At 38.2% G+C, this 14,750-nt stretch overlaps 1 protein-coding gene across 1 annotated transcript in view; it reads left to right on the forward strand.

Annotated features, from left to right (window-relative positions):
- The window catches only part of SESN1 (sestrin 1), an 82,798-nt gene that overhangs the window by 34,314 nt on the left and 33,734 nt on the right, over nt 1-14,750 (forward strand). The gene's annotated exons all lie outside the window — the stretch shown is intronic.

A 14,750-nucleotide genomic window follows, 5' to 3' on the forward strand; every position in this document is an offset into this window, starting at 1 on the left:
ATTCTCCAGAATACTTCAGAAAGTGATGCTTCTGTTTTAATGTCATTGGCTGTACTGTCACTCAGGCTTCTGCTTTAGTGATACCACATTGTTCTGCGTAGGAAGTGCTGTTTATAAGACATTTGAAGTCCAATTCAAATGTTATGAACATTTATCAAAACCTCTAAAATCCAAACTTTAATCTTAGCAGTTTTAGAAGATCATAGTATTAAGTTGCCAGTTGTTTAAGTGGCTGTAAAGTAACCAAAACATTGAAAAGAGGAGCAGAACCTATCTTACAATACTGCGAAAAATTCCCCATCTCCTAAACAAACACTTTGTCTCAGTATGCTTTGTGGAGCATTTTATCTCTCAGAATGTTTCCCGTGTTTGTTAGATGGCTTAGCTCCAGAAGTGCTCTAACATAGTCAGCTGCTTCTTTTCTTGTATGCCTTGCTGATGACATATTCCTTCTCTTCGTTATTCAGGTCTGTAATGTGTGCCATATTAGAATTTCTTCTTCTTCCCTGCGCATCCCTGAGAGAGAGAGAGAGAGAGAGATTTCCTCACATATCTAAACTCTTCCATGTTCTGTTTTTTCCATATTGCATATAGAACAAGATTTTATCTTTTTGTCCCATGAACTTAAAATTTCATTCAGGCAGAAATGGGACTTCAGGATTGAGCTGCTCTAGAATTATTTTTTAAAGGGCACCTTTCTGTATCACCTTCTGTTCCATGGGTGCCTGGACATGGAGCACTCCTGTAGTAGATACACATAAGATTACAAATCCTAATTGTTTTATTACTGAGATTAATGTAAGAAAACCATAGGCCTAGCTGGTATTACAAAATCGCATTTTCACTCTGAAGAAATTCAGGATCTCCTGTTATTTTCCTGCACATGACTTCGGTCCCAAATCACAAAGTTCTTTCCATAGTCAGTTTCTTGTCTAATGTATGACACTTAACCCTGTCTGAGGCTGCTTTTCTTTGTATGTCCCTCCTGCATTCCCCTGCATCTCTTAGCAGTCGCCGAAAGCTTCATAACCCTGTAATATAACATCCTTTTGTTCTTCTGTTTGGGGACTCTCCAATCTCCAGGTCATCATCCCATAGTACTCTTTTCTGAGTTTTCCTGTCCAAGCTCCAATATGCATCTAATCTAACTATAATTTAATCTAAGTATATATTTCTTCTAATGTCACTAATATATTTATTCAAGGCTATAGAGTATGAGTGTATTCTGTATCTCTTTTAACTTAACTTACTCTGACATATCTTCCAAAACAGCAAAAAGTCCTAAGCTTCTCCCTGTTCTATTATAAGTAAATACTTGTCTTGCCTACTCTGGAATACGTGTTTGCAGTACAATAAATCTTTCTCATTATTAGATTTTTAGGAATCCTTTCTAAAGTAATGTCTTAAGTTAAATGTAACTAGTTATATTATACTATAGTTATATTATACTATAGTTATACTATATAACTAGTTATATTATACTATAACTAGTTATATTTAACTTAAGTTCTGTTTTCCAACCACTTTATAATTTATTTTGACATACAAAATTTCATTATTACTAATTTTTTGTGACAAGATTGTGACAAAAATATTGAGACCTTAAGCCTGGGAGCTGTAAGTTATAACCGTGTCAGATACGCTATTTTGCTGTCACAGAAAAGATCCAGCTGTACTAGCAATCTTAAATTTTCTTTAGCAGACAGGTAGCATGTATTAGTTAACATTGCTGAAGTCTTCTACTGAGCATCCAGTAGCAGCCTTGACAGTGTTTTGGAGTACGACTTGATGCATTGCTGGCCAAAGGGAGAATTTGTTCTAGCAGTAGTTGTTAGGATGGGCTGAAGGTTAAATTGTTATGACAGTAACCACACTTGGAAACATAATCTATTATTGGAAAATTTTGTCCTGGTTGTTAGTGTAGGGAAGGGAAAGATTCCTTTGGAACAGGTTGTACAGTAATTAAAATGTAAACACTGACTATATGTAATGTACAGGGTAGGTTTAGACGTGGATTAATCAGTACAGCAATAGCAATAAAATGGATGCTTGTTTTTTGTGATGTCCCTGAAGGCAAAGTGACTCTGGAACTGCTTTGTCAGGTAAGTCTGAGCCTATGGAGGGACAACAGAAGGCCTCAGGTACGATTAACGTGAAACATCGCAGACAGCCTTTAGGGAAAGTTGAAAGTCTTTTTTTTCTTCCCAGTCTTTGGGAGCATATGAGTTTCATTTCTCTTTGCACGTATTTAATGCTCAGAGCGTTTTCAAGAGGCAACTCACCATTTCTTCCCTCATGGATAGCAGGCATCTTCCTCCTGCTATGTTCATTTTCCTCCTCGCATCTTTCTTCTCCCTGTGGCCCTCTGAGTTTTCTATTTGCTAAGTCTTAAAACTCCTTTCTGGCTTTGTGGAATTTCAGGAATTATTTTTGTATGGCTATTGCCTTTGAGGTACCTGAAACAGTGTTCCTTCTGCCTATTTCTGCATCAGGTCACTTTTGTATTCAGTCCCTTTGGCTCTCTTCTGCTGCAAAATGCACAGACCAGGAAGCATCTAATAGAATAGCTGAGGGAAAGAAGTGCTTAGGCTGCTAAGCCAGGTTAGAGAATTGTGATAATCTGATTTGATCTCTTGTATATGTAGGTCATGGAGTTTTGTTTTTCTCCCAGAAGCTGAATATAAGTATATCTTTCTGCAAGATCTCTAATCTTGCTTAAAAAATTGAAGCAGTGGTGTCCATTTCCTGTAGTAAGAGCTTTCAGAGTTTAATTGTTCTTGCTGCTAGGAAATGGTATCTCTGCAAGACACGTTTGTGTAATGTTAATTTCCATTCATTGTCATTTTCTCTGAGTTAATTTATGAATCTGAAGAGTCTTGAATTTTTTTCAGTCTTTTTCTCCTTTTCAGACATCTTAGCAAGTCTTAGGTGTGTGTATGCATATATGCAAAAAATCAAGTCATCGCTCAACTTTCTCTTTCATAATTTGGCTAGACTGAGGTTTTAATCTATGTACTAAGAGGACCCTTTTCTTTATCAAGTCAAACAGGAACCATCAAAATTCTTCCAGTATTTCCAAATAATTTTTTACACCAGGAAAGTCATCATATTCTTAAACAGTCAGATCAGCATAGTGTATACAGGAAAGGTTGTTGTTTGTTCTACCTGATATTCCTACTTTTATACATTTTAGATCAAATTAGCCTTCTAGGCAGCTGAACCACACTATAAATGCACAGTGGAGTCTGATCTGCAGTTCCCAATGGTCTTTTTGGAGACAGTGCTTTCCAAATTACTTTCCCATGTGCACATGTTGATTGTTTTCTTTGTCCTTATGTGTGGGATAACTAGCTATATTAAAATGTGATTTCATAGAACCACAGAATAGGGAAGGTAGGGAAGGACCTGAAGAGATCTATTGGCTCTATCAAGATGCCCCAGGGAAGAACCAACTATAGTATCTAGGCTGTGCATGAAAAGTTTATCTGCCTGTTTTAAAGACTACCAGCAGTCAAGAACCTACAGAACCTCCTTTGCCTTCTCAGTCTCCTCCTCCTGAGGTCAAATGTCTTTGGTGGTGTTTTGGCTTTACTCCCTGTTCCTAGTCTGTCTTTCTCAGTCATCTTTTCTAGGCATCTGGTCACTTTTGTTGGTGAGAATACAGAGGACGGCATTCAGTTCACATCTTTGATATGCGTTGACCAAAACGACGGGGTATTCCTGCTGATTAGAACAGAGAGGTTTGCTTCCTCTGTCTTGCAAGCTAAATTACTGTGTATGAATCACATCAAGGTTTTGTTGGGTTTTTTTCATGTTGACCTCATGATGCCATAATCCTTTATAGCCATAACTCTTTTCAAATAGAGTGTCTCTAGCATCTTGTTTCCCTTTCCTGTCTTTGAACAGTTGATAATTTCTATTGGAGAGTAATTATTTAAACCTCTTCCCTAAGAATTGTATTCCCTTTTTTAGGTGATTCTGGATCATTTCTCCAATTTGTCAGGAACCTTTAGAAGTTCAAGTTTGTCCTCTCAAGTTCCCTCAGTCCTTACAAGCTTTGTATTTTCTGTAAGCATTCTCTCAATTCCATAATTCAGGTCATCGTTCTGTGTAGAAACAGATTTAGGAGGCATTTGCTATGGAGTCCCATGTGCTACATCTTTTCATGCTGGCAGTGAGCCATTGATGGCTGCTCTTTTGGCATAAGACAGTTTTGTGTTCATATTGTTGTAGTCTCATTGAGAAAAAGTTTCCTTAGCTTAAAGTCGTAACTGTAACGTACTAGCATCTTTCCTTCTTCAAACCTACTATCCTGTTGTGGAAGGCAAGCTAGAAAGATGTGCTGAGAATCTGTCTCAAACTGATTTTTGTCTTTCACATAGTCACATATTATCATCCAGGCACTTACAAACTGTTTTGCTGAATCTTTTTGTTTGTTTTTGTTCCAGTTTTTCAGGAATTGAAATTCAGCTGGCTGAACTTTATTTCCTTCTTTAAATAAAAGCACTGTGTTTCTTGTTTCCCTGTCTTTTGAGACTTTGGCCATCCTCCATAAATTCTTGAAAATAACACTAGCCATTTCAGTCAACTCTTTAAATATTTAAGGTGAAATTAAAGAAGCCCAGCCAATTTAAAAAATAACTTAAATTCTCGCTAGCCTGACTTTGTCTGCTAGTCTGACAGTTCATGTTGATGTTGAGCTCTGAGGGTTAAAAAAGGAAATTCAGATGGTTTTGTGTAAGTAGTGTTACCTTTTTGTTGTTTTCCGTTCCAATTATCTCATCTCCAAATTTCAGAATTCTTGCTTTTAATTCCAGGTTAGGAGGACAATAGATGCTGAAATACTGGACCTTCTGAATTTCTGAGTTTTTGGCAGTCTTTTCACCTTTCAGGGCTATGTAAGTGTGTATTCCATGATATAGCCGTATGTCCATGTGTGGCCTGTGTCACAACATCTTGTTAGGTCCTAATTGCGTATGTTAGTGGAAATAGCAGCTGTGGCAAATAATTCAAGTTATTTTTGACCATTAAGAATATAGACCAAAATATGATAAGAAGCAAGGATAATGTTGTTTCTAATTGGAATATGGACAGAAGATCCAGACAAGGATTTTTTATTAAGATAATATCAGGTTAGCTTGGCCTTGATACTTGAACTCTTTAACTGAATGTTAGATGGCTTGTACCAATGTTTTCCTGGAGAAGTAGTAATGTGCACTCTTTTTTTTTATTTGCCTTGATTGATTATTTAGGTGTAATGAAAGAGCAGGAAGTCAGCTATGGCTTTTGTAGCTAAGACCAGTTTCCTTGTCAGGAAAATGCTTTTATTTAAAAAATATGTATTGTGTACACACATACTCACCCGTTATATTATGGCTAACACAAAAAGTTTAAAGCACGATCTCTGAAATACAAGCTTTTTAGCCATTTTTATGGAAGAAGGTCTTCTCAATTTATGAATAGCATTTAAACAGTGCAGTAGTCCCGTAGTCCCTATGTTTATCAAATAACTGTGAACTGTTTACCAAAGTCCCAGTAATTTACAATCAGATTAATTATAGGCATCTTTCAAGATATTTAAAGATTTAGATTTTTTTTTTTTTTTGCTTATGCAGGCATATTTGAAAAGGTGAATCTTTGTTTCAGAATTTGAAAATCAGCTAAATTTTCTTGGTAATAGACTTTGACAATTTTTGTCTAATTAAGTTGACAATGAAGAGAGAAATGTCCTCTTCAAAGTGAGTATAGAAGTTCCCTTACAAAGGAATGGTTGCATGATGCTAATTTAAACTCTAAATAAAACTGTAAATACATTTAATTCTTTGAGATACAACTGTATGTATTGCCTCTAATCTTTGTAACGCATTTCTATTTATTAAATGAAGTAAAAAAGAAAATATCTTTTCTTAACAGAAGATGAGTGCAGCCTACCAATGATTCTTTCCACCTTTATTTTCTGCATATCCCCTTTTCATCCAGAATGAAATCCTTTTGTAGCCACTCTTTAGTGCAATTTTCTCCTTGCACCTACCCAGATGAGTATTATTCTCTAGCAGTCAAGTCGTGTGGCCTAAGCCTGGACCAGAGGACCAAAGAGTCTGGAGGGAAGTCCCTTGTCAGCAAGGCTGCTACTTAAACTAGAGACACTCGCGCTTGTATGCCTGTGTCATGGCTGGACGGAGCTGGTCTTGGGAGGCAGGACCTGTGTTAAGAGCTCGGGCTTCCCTTGCCGAAAACAAAAGCCTGAAATTCTACTCGTAAACCATTAGGCAGGTGTGCAAAAAAGATGGTATTCCTGGAAACAGGCTGATTGGCAGGGCCTTTTAGATATTAAAGCACAGTTGCAAAATGAATGAGTCATGCCAACCTTGGCTATACACACCAGTTTATGACCAGTGTTTTACGTGCTTAAAATTACAGTGTAGCCGTACTAGTTCTCTAGTGGCTCAGGCAGACAAGACCTGAATTTCCAAGCTTAGCAAAGAAAAGTTCCTTTACCTCTCCCATTTTTTTGAAGGGGGAAGAGGAGCATATCACACAGGCTTTCTCAACTACTTTAAAGACTGTTGCGGATCCATTTAAACTTTTATGTTAGTCTCATTGAGCAATGCAGCATACGTTTTTGGAGTAACGTAACCGATGTCTGTTTGCCAATTTGTGTTTTGAAAAATCATATGCATGAAAGTATTAATGTTACAGAAGTGTTTATCATAGACAGCATTTCCAAAGATTAATTACAGAATAACAAAAATTTACTGTATCATTTCAAGCTGTTACCACACAGGCTATACAGCAAGCAGGTTTCTTAGGTTTTGAGGTTTATGATTTGTCAATTCTAGGACTTCCCCTCATTGTACCTGAAGATACACAGCAAAGAGAGGCACTTCCCCTTCATGCTTTGCTTATGCATCTCTCTGAAACCATATTATTACAGTTCAGGTAATGTGTTTTTTGTTTTAGAGGGTGTATTACCATATTTGAGAAATAAGGGAGGCTGTTACTTCAGCATACAAACTTTGTGGATGCCCAAGTATGGCTGAGTGATTCTTGAGTTTCTTTTCTGTCCTTCCCCATTTATACCCGTATGAAATCAGCATTTCGACAATAAATTGATATCAGTAATCCAGCACAATTATTTGAATGCACTTACAGAGAACTGTATGCTAATTCTGAATTACAAGTAAATAACATGCAGATATTTGGATTATGCATATTTAAATTTGATAATTTGGAAGCTAAGCTTTTCATAAATACCTTGTCTGAAGCTGAAAAGGGCCAAAATTTGGAATCCTGCTTGACTCATCCAGTATTGATAGGCAGTGTCAACTTCAAATACTTAAGCTTCAAACTTGTAGTTTTCACATTTAAAGCCCAGAATTACTTGCATGTCACACAGCTTTTGTTATCCTAGTTAATTTATTGAGATGAAGAATTGAAACCAAATTTCTGTCTTTATTATAATATACTCCTACAGTGTCTCTTATCAGATCTTCAAGTGCTTACACTTTCACAAGGAAACCACAGCAGTAGCTGTTCCCAGGCTGACTTGACAGTACTGCAAGAATGACAGCATACCTTTACATAGTTTTGTCAGTAGTCTGTTTTGCAAATGTTGTTCCATACATAACCCAGCTCATTAGTAAAACATAAGCTGTTTTGAGTCTTGATGTAAATAAATGTACACTGGCTTATAAAAGCTTCTTATTGATTTGGTTTTATCTCTTTCTTGTTTAAGCCATTTGTAAACAGTGTTTAAAAAGGTACACACATAGTTTGTGACAGTTTAACCAAATCCATTTTAAATAATCGGTAGCAGCTTAACTACAAATACTGCATATAGCTAAGGCTATAAAAAAAGACTGCTTTCTCAATGGATTGTGTCTTCTCTCACAATATGGTTATCTGCTGAGCCCAGCAACTTGCATGAATGCTAGCTGCTTTTGACTCCTGATAGTTTGGTCAGCTCTCTAGTAGAGTAACAATGAATCCGGTGGTGGTCCAGGATTGAGCAGCATCAGCAAAGCCATTTTAGCTGCTTGAAATCTGATACCGTTTCTAGTTTTTTGTGGCTGTTAATGATCTGAACAGAGTGATATTGCAAGTATATATCTGGGATGTAACTTGACCTTCCTTACGGTTGGGTGTCTTGCAGGAGGCGTAGACCTGTTTCTCATATTAAGAGGCAGGGTTTATTAGCTCTGAAGTGGTGACAGCAGTGTCAATGGCTATATAGTTTCTGCACTGAAGCTGGCTTGCGCTCAGACACCTTCTTGCACTGGCACAGTAAGTGTAGGACTGCACTCTGTAGATGTGCACTTTAGACTTTTGGACCCAGACAAATTTGCAAGCCCAGCTGTACAACTGTATATGTTTTTTTTTAAAAAGCTTTTGTTTATGGGCTAAGTATATTTCATATGGAATCACTGATATATGGTACAAGGGCAACCAAATAACACTGAACGCAGCTACATTTTAAAGCAGATGTGAAAGAACTATTTCAGACATAAACTGTGGAAAAAGAATTGCCTCTCTTGATGATAAAGTAAGCTTTCAGTTTCAGATAAGTACAGTGCTTGGATAAATAAGATCAACATATTTAAAAAGGACAATAATAAATATCTATCAGATATTTGTATTGTGGGATTTCACATTGAATTTGATTACATATGTAGGATTTTTTTCTTCAGGGATTAGTATACTAATTCATATTCTAATTTGACAAACAACAGATTTCAGTCCTTTTCCCTAGGTATTCATTTATTGTTATTGTGTTATGGCAGCTCCTAGAAGTCATAGTCTTTGACTGGGTTCCCACTATCATAACTGCTCTAGCATGATGTTTTCTTTCTGCTGCTCCCCAATGAGACTGTAAGCTTGTAAGCAGGAAAAAAAAGTGTCTTTCTAAGACTTTGCCTCCATGGGAAATTACTCCATGTAGATTGAAGTGCCTGATCATTGCCTCAAACTGAGCCATAATGATGAATAAGCAGCCAGTTTAACAGAGAAGAGAATGTAGCACTGATTGACAAATAAAGGTGGAAATAGGTCTTATGTGCATGACTACAGCAGCGCAGGCACAATATTTTTATTTAAGGAGTTCTTGAAGGAGGCAGGGAGTCCTAAGTTACTTGTAGGATGACAGAAAAGGGCTAGCAACACTGGGTGTTAAGAGATCTCCAGTTTTCCAACAATCTTCTTTCCCTGTCTTTACTTTGCCATTGTACATACATCCTCTCTCTGGCGCAAATGTTCACAAATTAGTCCGAGGCTCCAGTGGAGGGAAAGGTACTCATCTCGGCTATACCACTGTCTGTCAGAGCTGCACTCAGCATTGTTTCCTCCTTTTTTTGCTATGGGATTGATTTTTGTAGTCACATACATTCAAAGACAAGCAGCCAGTAGCGTCCTTGAGCTACCGTAGGCAGGTGGAGATCATGTGAGGTGTAGCTGTTCTATGGCTGGACATGTTGAATGGTATCTTTCCAAAGACAGCCACGGCATTTTGGAAGATCCATGTGAATGACCATACCCGCTGCGGCATGTATCAAGTTTCTACTAATCTGTATTCCTTCCTTGGTAACAGACTGGTGGTAACAGCTAAAACAAATTGAACTTACCATGGGACATTTAAAAAGGTCTTTCCTTTATGTCACAGCAGTATGTTTGGTAGAGCCACGTGTTGAAACAAACTGCAGGCAAGAGAGCTAGCAGCCTTTCTGGGAACTCAGTGTGCATTTTTTATTTTCCTTTGGATCAGACTGTCTGAGTTGGCTCTTTTTAAGGTAGCACTGGCTTTCTGGATTCACAAGAAGTGCTGCTTCCGTCGAGTTGAGTCACCTTTGGTTTCCTTCCCGTAGCTAGCTGTCTTGTCTCTTTCCCTTTGTGCCTACCTTGGCTTTCATAAATTCAAGTGCTTGGACTCTTTTATAGATGCTTATATCTAACCACCTGGCTCAGGTATAACTAGACCCCTTTTTTTTCCTTCCCCATCTCATCCTCCTCTTTCTGTCTTCATCTAGAAGGTGGCTGGGATCTTCTTCACTTTCCTGTCCATTCAGGTTTGATGAAGGCTCTTTCCCTTTTACCCTGTATTTCCTCCGTAACAGAGTTAGTTAGAAATATCCTTTCACATTGACTCTGTAAGACTCCTGCAAAAACCTGCTGTTATCCATCCATCACCTATCTCTCGCACTAGCTGGGGTCTGTACTTCCACACTTCTGTTTCACCTCTGCTCATGAAAGCTTGAAAAGATTTTTCCATGAATTCCTTCCCTTAATCAAGTGTGACAAGTTTTTTTGACATTTGAAGATCATGCGCTTGGGTGAAGTCTTGTTTGGAGACTCATTGGTCCTGCTTTTGTGTGAATTTTCCTAAGTATATTGAGGGTCCTCAACAAGACTTTCATTAAACAGCTATGTATTTTTGTTTCCCTATGTGTGTGCATCAAGAGATTGCTGATAATAATCTCTATTCTTTGATGCAATGACAGGTCTACTAATATTGTGTGAGGGGAAAAAAAATATATATGGGCCTTCCAGGATGTTGGACAGGATTGCTTTCTGTTTGCAGAGTTGGTGTGAGCAGAGAATAGGGATATAATTGTAGTAAATTGCCAGTGAAAGAAACAATGGAAGAGAGCATAGATGAAAAGTTCCTTCTGAACTTCAGCTACTGTTAAGGAAGCACAGCGATGGACCTCTTGCTAGGATTTTCTTACTGCTGCTCTTCAGTGTGGAAAGGTCTAGTCTCTGGCTTGAGAATGGAGGATAAGATATGAAATGTTAGGAGCTGATTCTCCAGTGGATAACCTGTGGATTTGTTGGATCAGCTAGAACTGGACATGTAGAAAAATCACTTGGAAAAGTCTTTCTGCCTCCAGTGGTGCCAGGGTGAAGGGCATATAATTCCTCCCTCTTAAAAGTGTTCACTGCAGCAGTAGTTTTCAGCAGTACGTTAGCCACTACTTGTTATTTTCGTTAGCAGAGGGTTGCGCAGAACAAGTAGAACACTTTGCCCCCATGTTCTGAGGCAAAGATGAATTAACTTGCTGTCTGAGGCCGTTACCTGTCTGTCTCTGAAGAAGCAACGTCTCTCCCTGTTAGAGTAACTAATAGTGGAGCTGCTGGAGAAGAACAAGAAATGCTCAAAAATTAGCAGAGCTGGTGCTAAAATGGGAGTGAGTAGAGATGGCATCTGAGCCTTTTGAAGTGTCTTTCCCAGTGGTGTACTGCAACTGATTTTATTAGGGAGTAGGAAGAGTGCTCTCTTCTTATTCCCAACACCCACCCCCCCCCCACCCCCCCCCCCCCCCCGCCTTATCCTCTGTGAAGCGTTGTTCTCGGGAGCAGTAAGATTGTGTGCTGCTGCTTTTCCTAGTAGCTTCATTCCCTTGCTCTGAAAACTTCAGCACAAAGCGATTGTTCTTTAGAAATTTTAAATCACCCTTTTCTTTATCCTTGTCCCCCTGCTTCTCTGTCACAAATCCACTGTGGCCATAAAAGAATTGAGAACAATAATGCTTTGAGCCATGCTTAAGTTGAAATACTGCTGTCAGCTGTAGTGTCATACATTATATTTGATGCTGTTTGCTCCTAGACTTGCATTTGTTTCACTCTATATCTGGATGAAAAGACAGTTGTAGACACACAGCAACAGCCTAATAAAAATCTTTCTTAGCAATATATTCTGTGAGAACTGGTGGTGTGTTAAATTCTTCAGTAGTTAGAAAAAGAAGATAAATTTTTTGTATAACACTGAAGAGTCATTCTGTGTTCACAGATTAATTCAGATGATGGTACCAGGTAAAATTTAGATGTCAATAATAAGGATACTTGAGCACTCTTTACCTTGGGAGTCATGGCATATCTGCCTTTAGAGGCCTTCGAACAGGTTAGGCAAACATCTGTCAGGATGACAAAGCTGTAGCTGATTCTGCTGAAGCAGGAGGTTAGTCTTGAATAGGCTTTCAAGGGTCCCATCTGTCCTTTTTCTACAGCTGGGATAATTTTGTAATTTCCTTGTGACTGTTTCCTAAGTATTCTACATGGTGTGCTGTACAAATTTCTTTCAGATGTATTTCTCTTAGTGGTCATAGAGATCAAATCACTGAAGAATATGTAATAATTTTCTGTCACTTTCCACTAGACCTTTCTGTACCCATCAGGTAAGCCAGGCAGAGTTCAGTAACTATATATTGAAACTAAACAGCCGCTCACTTTACAAAGTTACCTCAAAAATAGCAAAGCTGCTGGCTAAACCTCTTTATCACTTGGCTAGCCCAGAGTTTTCCTCTGAAATCCCACTTAATGCAGAGCATGTATCTCTAAGTTGTCTTGACCAATATTTCTTCTCCTGCTCTGGTATTTGTAGCAGCGGAGCCTTTAAAGAAAGAATTAATTGCTATTTTGATGGGGAGAAAAAACAACTAAAAACTTTTAGCAAATGTTCTAAGCTTGTTCTTTTGAATAAAAATAGTGTTGTAGCTGTGATAACAGCAAATCAGACTTGTGGGGAGAGGCAGTAGCTTTTCTTAGACAAGCTCATACAATTGATAAAAGTAGATAAGCTTTTAAGCCTGATCTGAATTAGAGCTCACCCCCTGTAGTTTTCCAACTGCATTAGCTGATATAATGAAATATGTTATTTGAAAATAAACCTTATTTTCTTACAGGATTCTTTGGTAAATATTTTGCAAACCAGAAATTTCATATTCTGTGATCTTCATATTTACTCCTATGGGATTTCTGTTCTATAACACTGCTCCACATGAAATAGAGTTCTGCTCTAAGTATTATTAATGGAAGACATAGTATAGGGGAGACTAAATGCAGGTAAATAGGATTTACCCTCTTCTAATTTGGGCAGAACTGGGGTTTAGCTGTTTCTCTGTGAGACCACTAGACAGCTGAATCTACCCATTCTTAGGCTTAATTTTCCTGTCAGTTTGACAACAAGTAAGTAACATCTGTTGGTTTAAGAAAGAAGGTACACAAATATGAATAACTTCTTTCAAAGGGTTTGAACTTTTTTTTCTTCCAGAATTTAAATTAAGTTTCACTCCCATGTCCAGGGAGCTTTAAATAGTACTTCTCTAAAATGTGTTTTGGGGAGAATCTGTCCTGTTCCAGCAGTGTACAGTTGTTCAAATAGGGCACTCTGAAGTGCCATCAGTTCTTGCCTATCGCAGCACAATACTTCCTAATGGAAATGGTACTCAGAAAGGAAGACTGCTGGGTTTCGAAATACTGTTTAGAGAAGTTATTCAGAGTATAGTATGCTAAATTACCACAATAGCAAACCCCTTCTTTGAAGGAATCCTTGTTCTTTCCATAAATTTTCTTTCTGGAAAATTTTTGGGGGGGAGAATACCCCCAAAAGCCCTATTTGTGTGTTTCTAGGCAACACAGTAAATATTCTTCATAGAATAACCCTAAGTATGCTCAGAAGCTTGTCGTATTTGTGTGGCTGTGCTGTGTTTACACAAGCTGCCTAGGTGAGATCACTTGCTTTGCAGTGTGATTGGTACATGCCATGCTATTAGCAGCTCTGCTGCATGGTCATTTGTCTATTCATAAATGCCCAAATAACATCATGAGGTTACAGTGAGGGAGCCAAACTGCACTTTTTTAGATCACAATCCTCTAACTACGTGCACTGAAGCAGGGGACCTGTGACTAATACTTTTAAGGAATTTCAGTGAGGCAGCTGCCTGAACACATTCAGATGTAAGGTGGTCTTACAGTTTTTAAGGTTCACCTCATCTTTCATAGCCCTTACAGAATGGCAGCCCAGTCCTTTTTATTGTCATATAAACAGGTAAGGGCACTAATAAATAGGGAGTCCCAGCTATCTTACTGTGCTGACTTTGCAGCCCAAACAGAAATAAGTACCAATAAACCCTCCTTCTTTCAGCAGTAGGAACTGTGTAAAAGAGTGATGAGCTTTAAGGAGGGATTGTTTTTGCTACATTTATTTCCATCTCTCTGATGTGGATTCCCTGGGTGTGTTGTCCAGAGTAAGGACTGGACCATGAACACATTGCTGTAAAATGAATAGTCACGAACATGATTTGAGTGACAATTATCAGTCTTACTTTGCAGGATATAAAACCATACTTACAAAATGCAAGGAGTAATACTCATGAATACAGAGAGTATACAGTAACCAGATAACAACTGTGTGATGAAATCTGTTGAAGCAGTCATTCATCAAACAATATTTGTACTAGGGCTTTAGCTCCGTCACCTACATGAAGGTAAGGGCGAGTGAGAAGATTGCTGCTATCATGGTAGTTTCACGCTCTAGCAGACCAGTGGAAATGGGCTGACTTATAGTAAAACTGCATTTAAAAGATTAACTTTGCAGCCATAAAAGTTAGGAGAGTATATCTCCTACAGAATTTGTTTTGTGTGGTTGACACAAATGCAGCAAGTAAGCTGATCAGATATTTGAATGTCCCTAGGGCTATTGTATATTGATGTTCTTCATTTCCGCCCTAAATTAGCATGGAGGCAATGTATTCCCAAATATCTGTGGCTTGTTTGTTTCTTAAATATAATTCTTCTTCCCCGTAGAATAGCAGTCCCCTTCTGCAAGTAATATTCGGGTTATACTTATGTAATGGTTCGTGCGATCCCTTGGAAAAAGCATCGGCTGGTAAACATCACAAGTAATCAATCGCAATATGTTTACACTGTGTTTTGTGGTGCTGTGTTGGATGCACCTGAACTAGCTCTGACAGGCTGGTGCA

This window comes from Pelecanus crispus, chromosome 3, assembly GCF_030463565.1.
Source record: "Pelecanus crispus isolate bPelCri1 chromosome 3, bPelCri1.pri, whole genome shotgun sequence".
NCBI classification, from domain to species: Eukaryota; Metazoa; Chordata; class Aves; order Pelecaniformes; family Pelecanidae; genus Pelecanus; species Pelecanus crispus.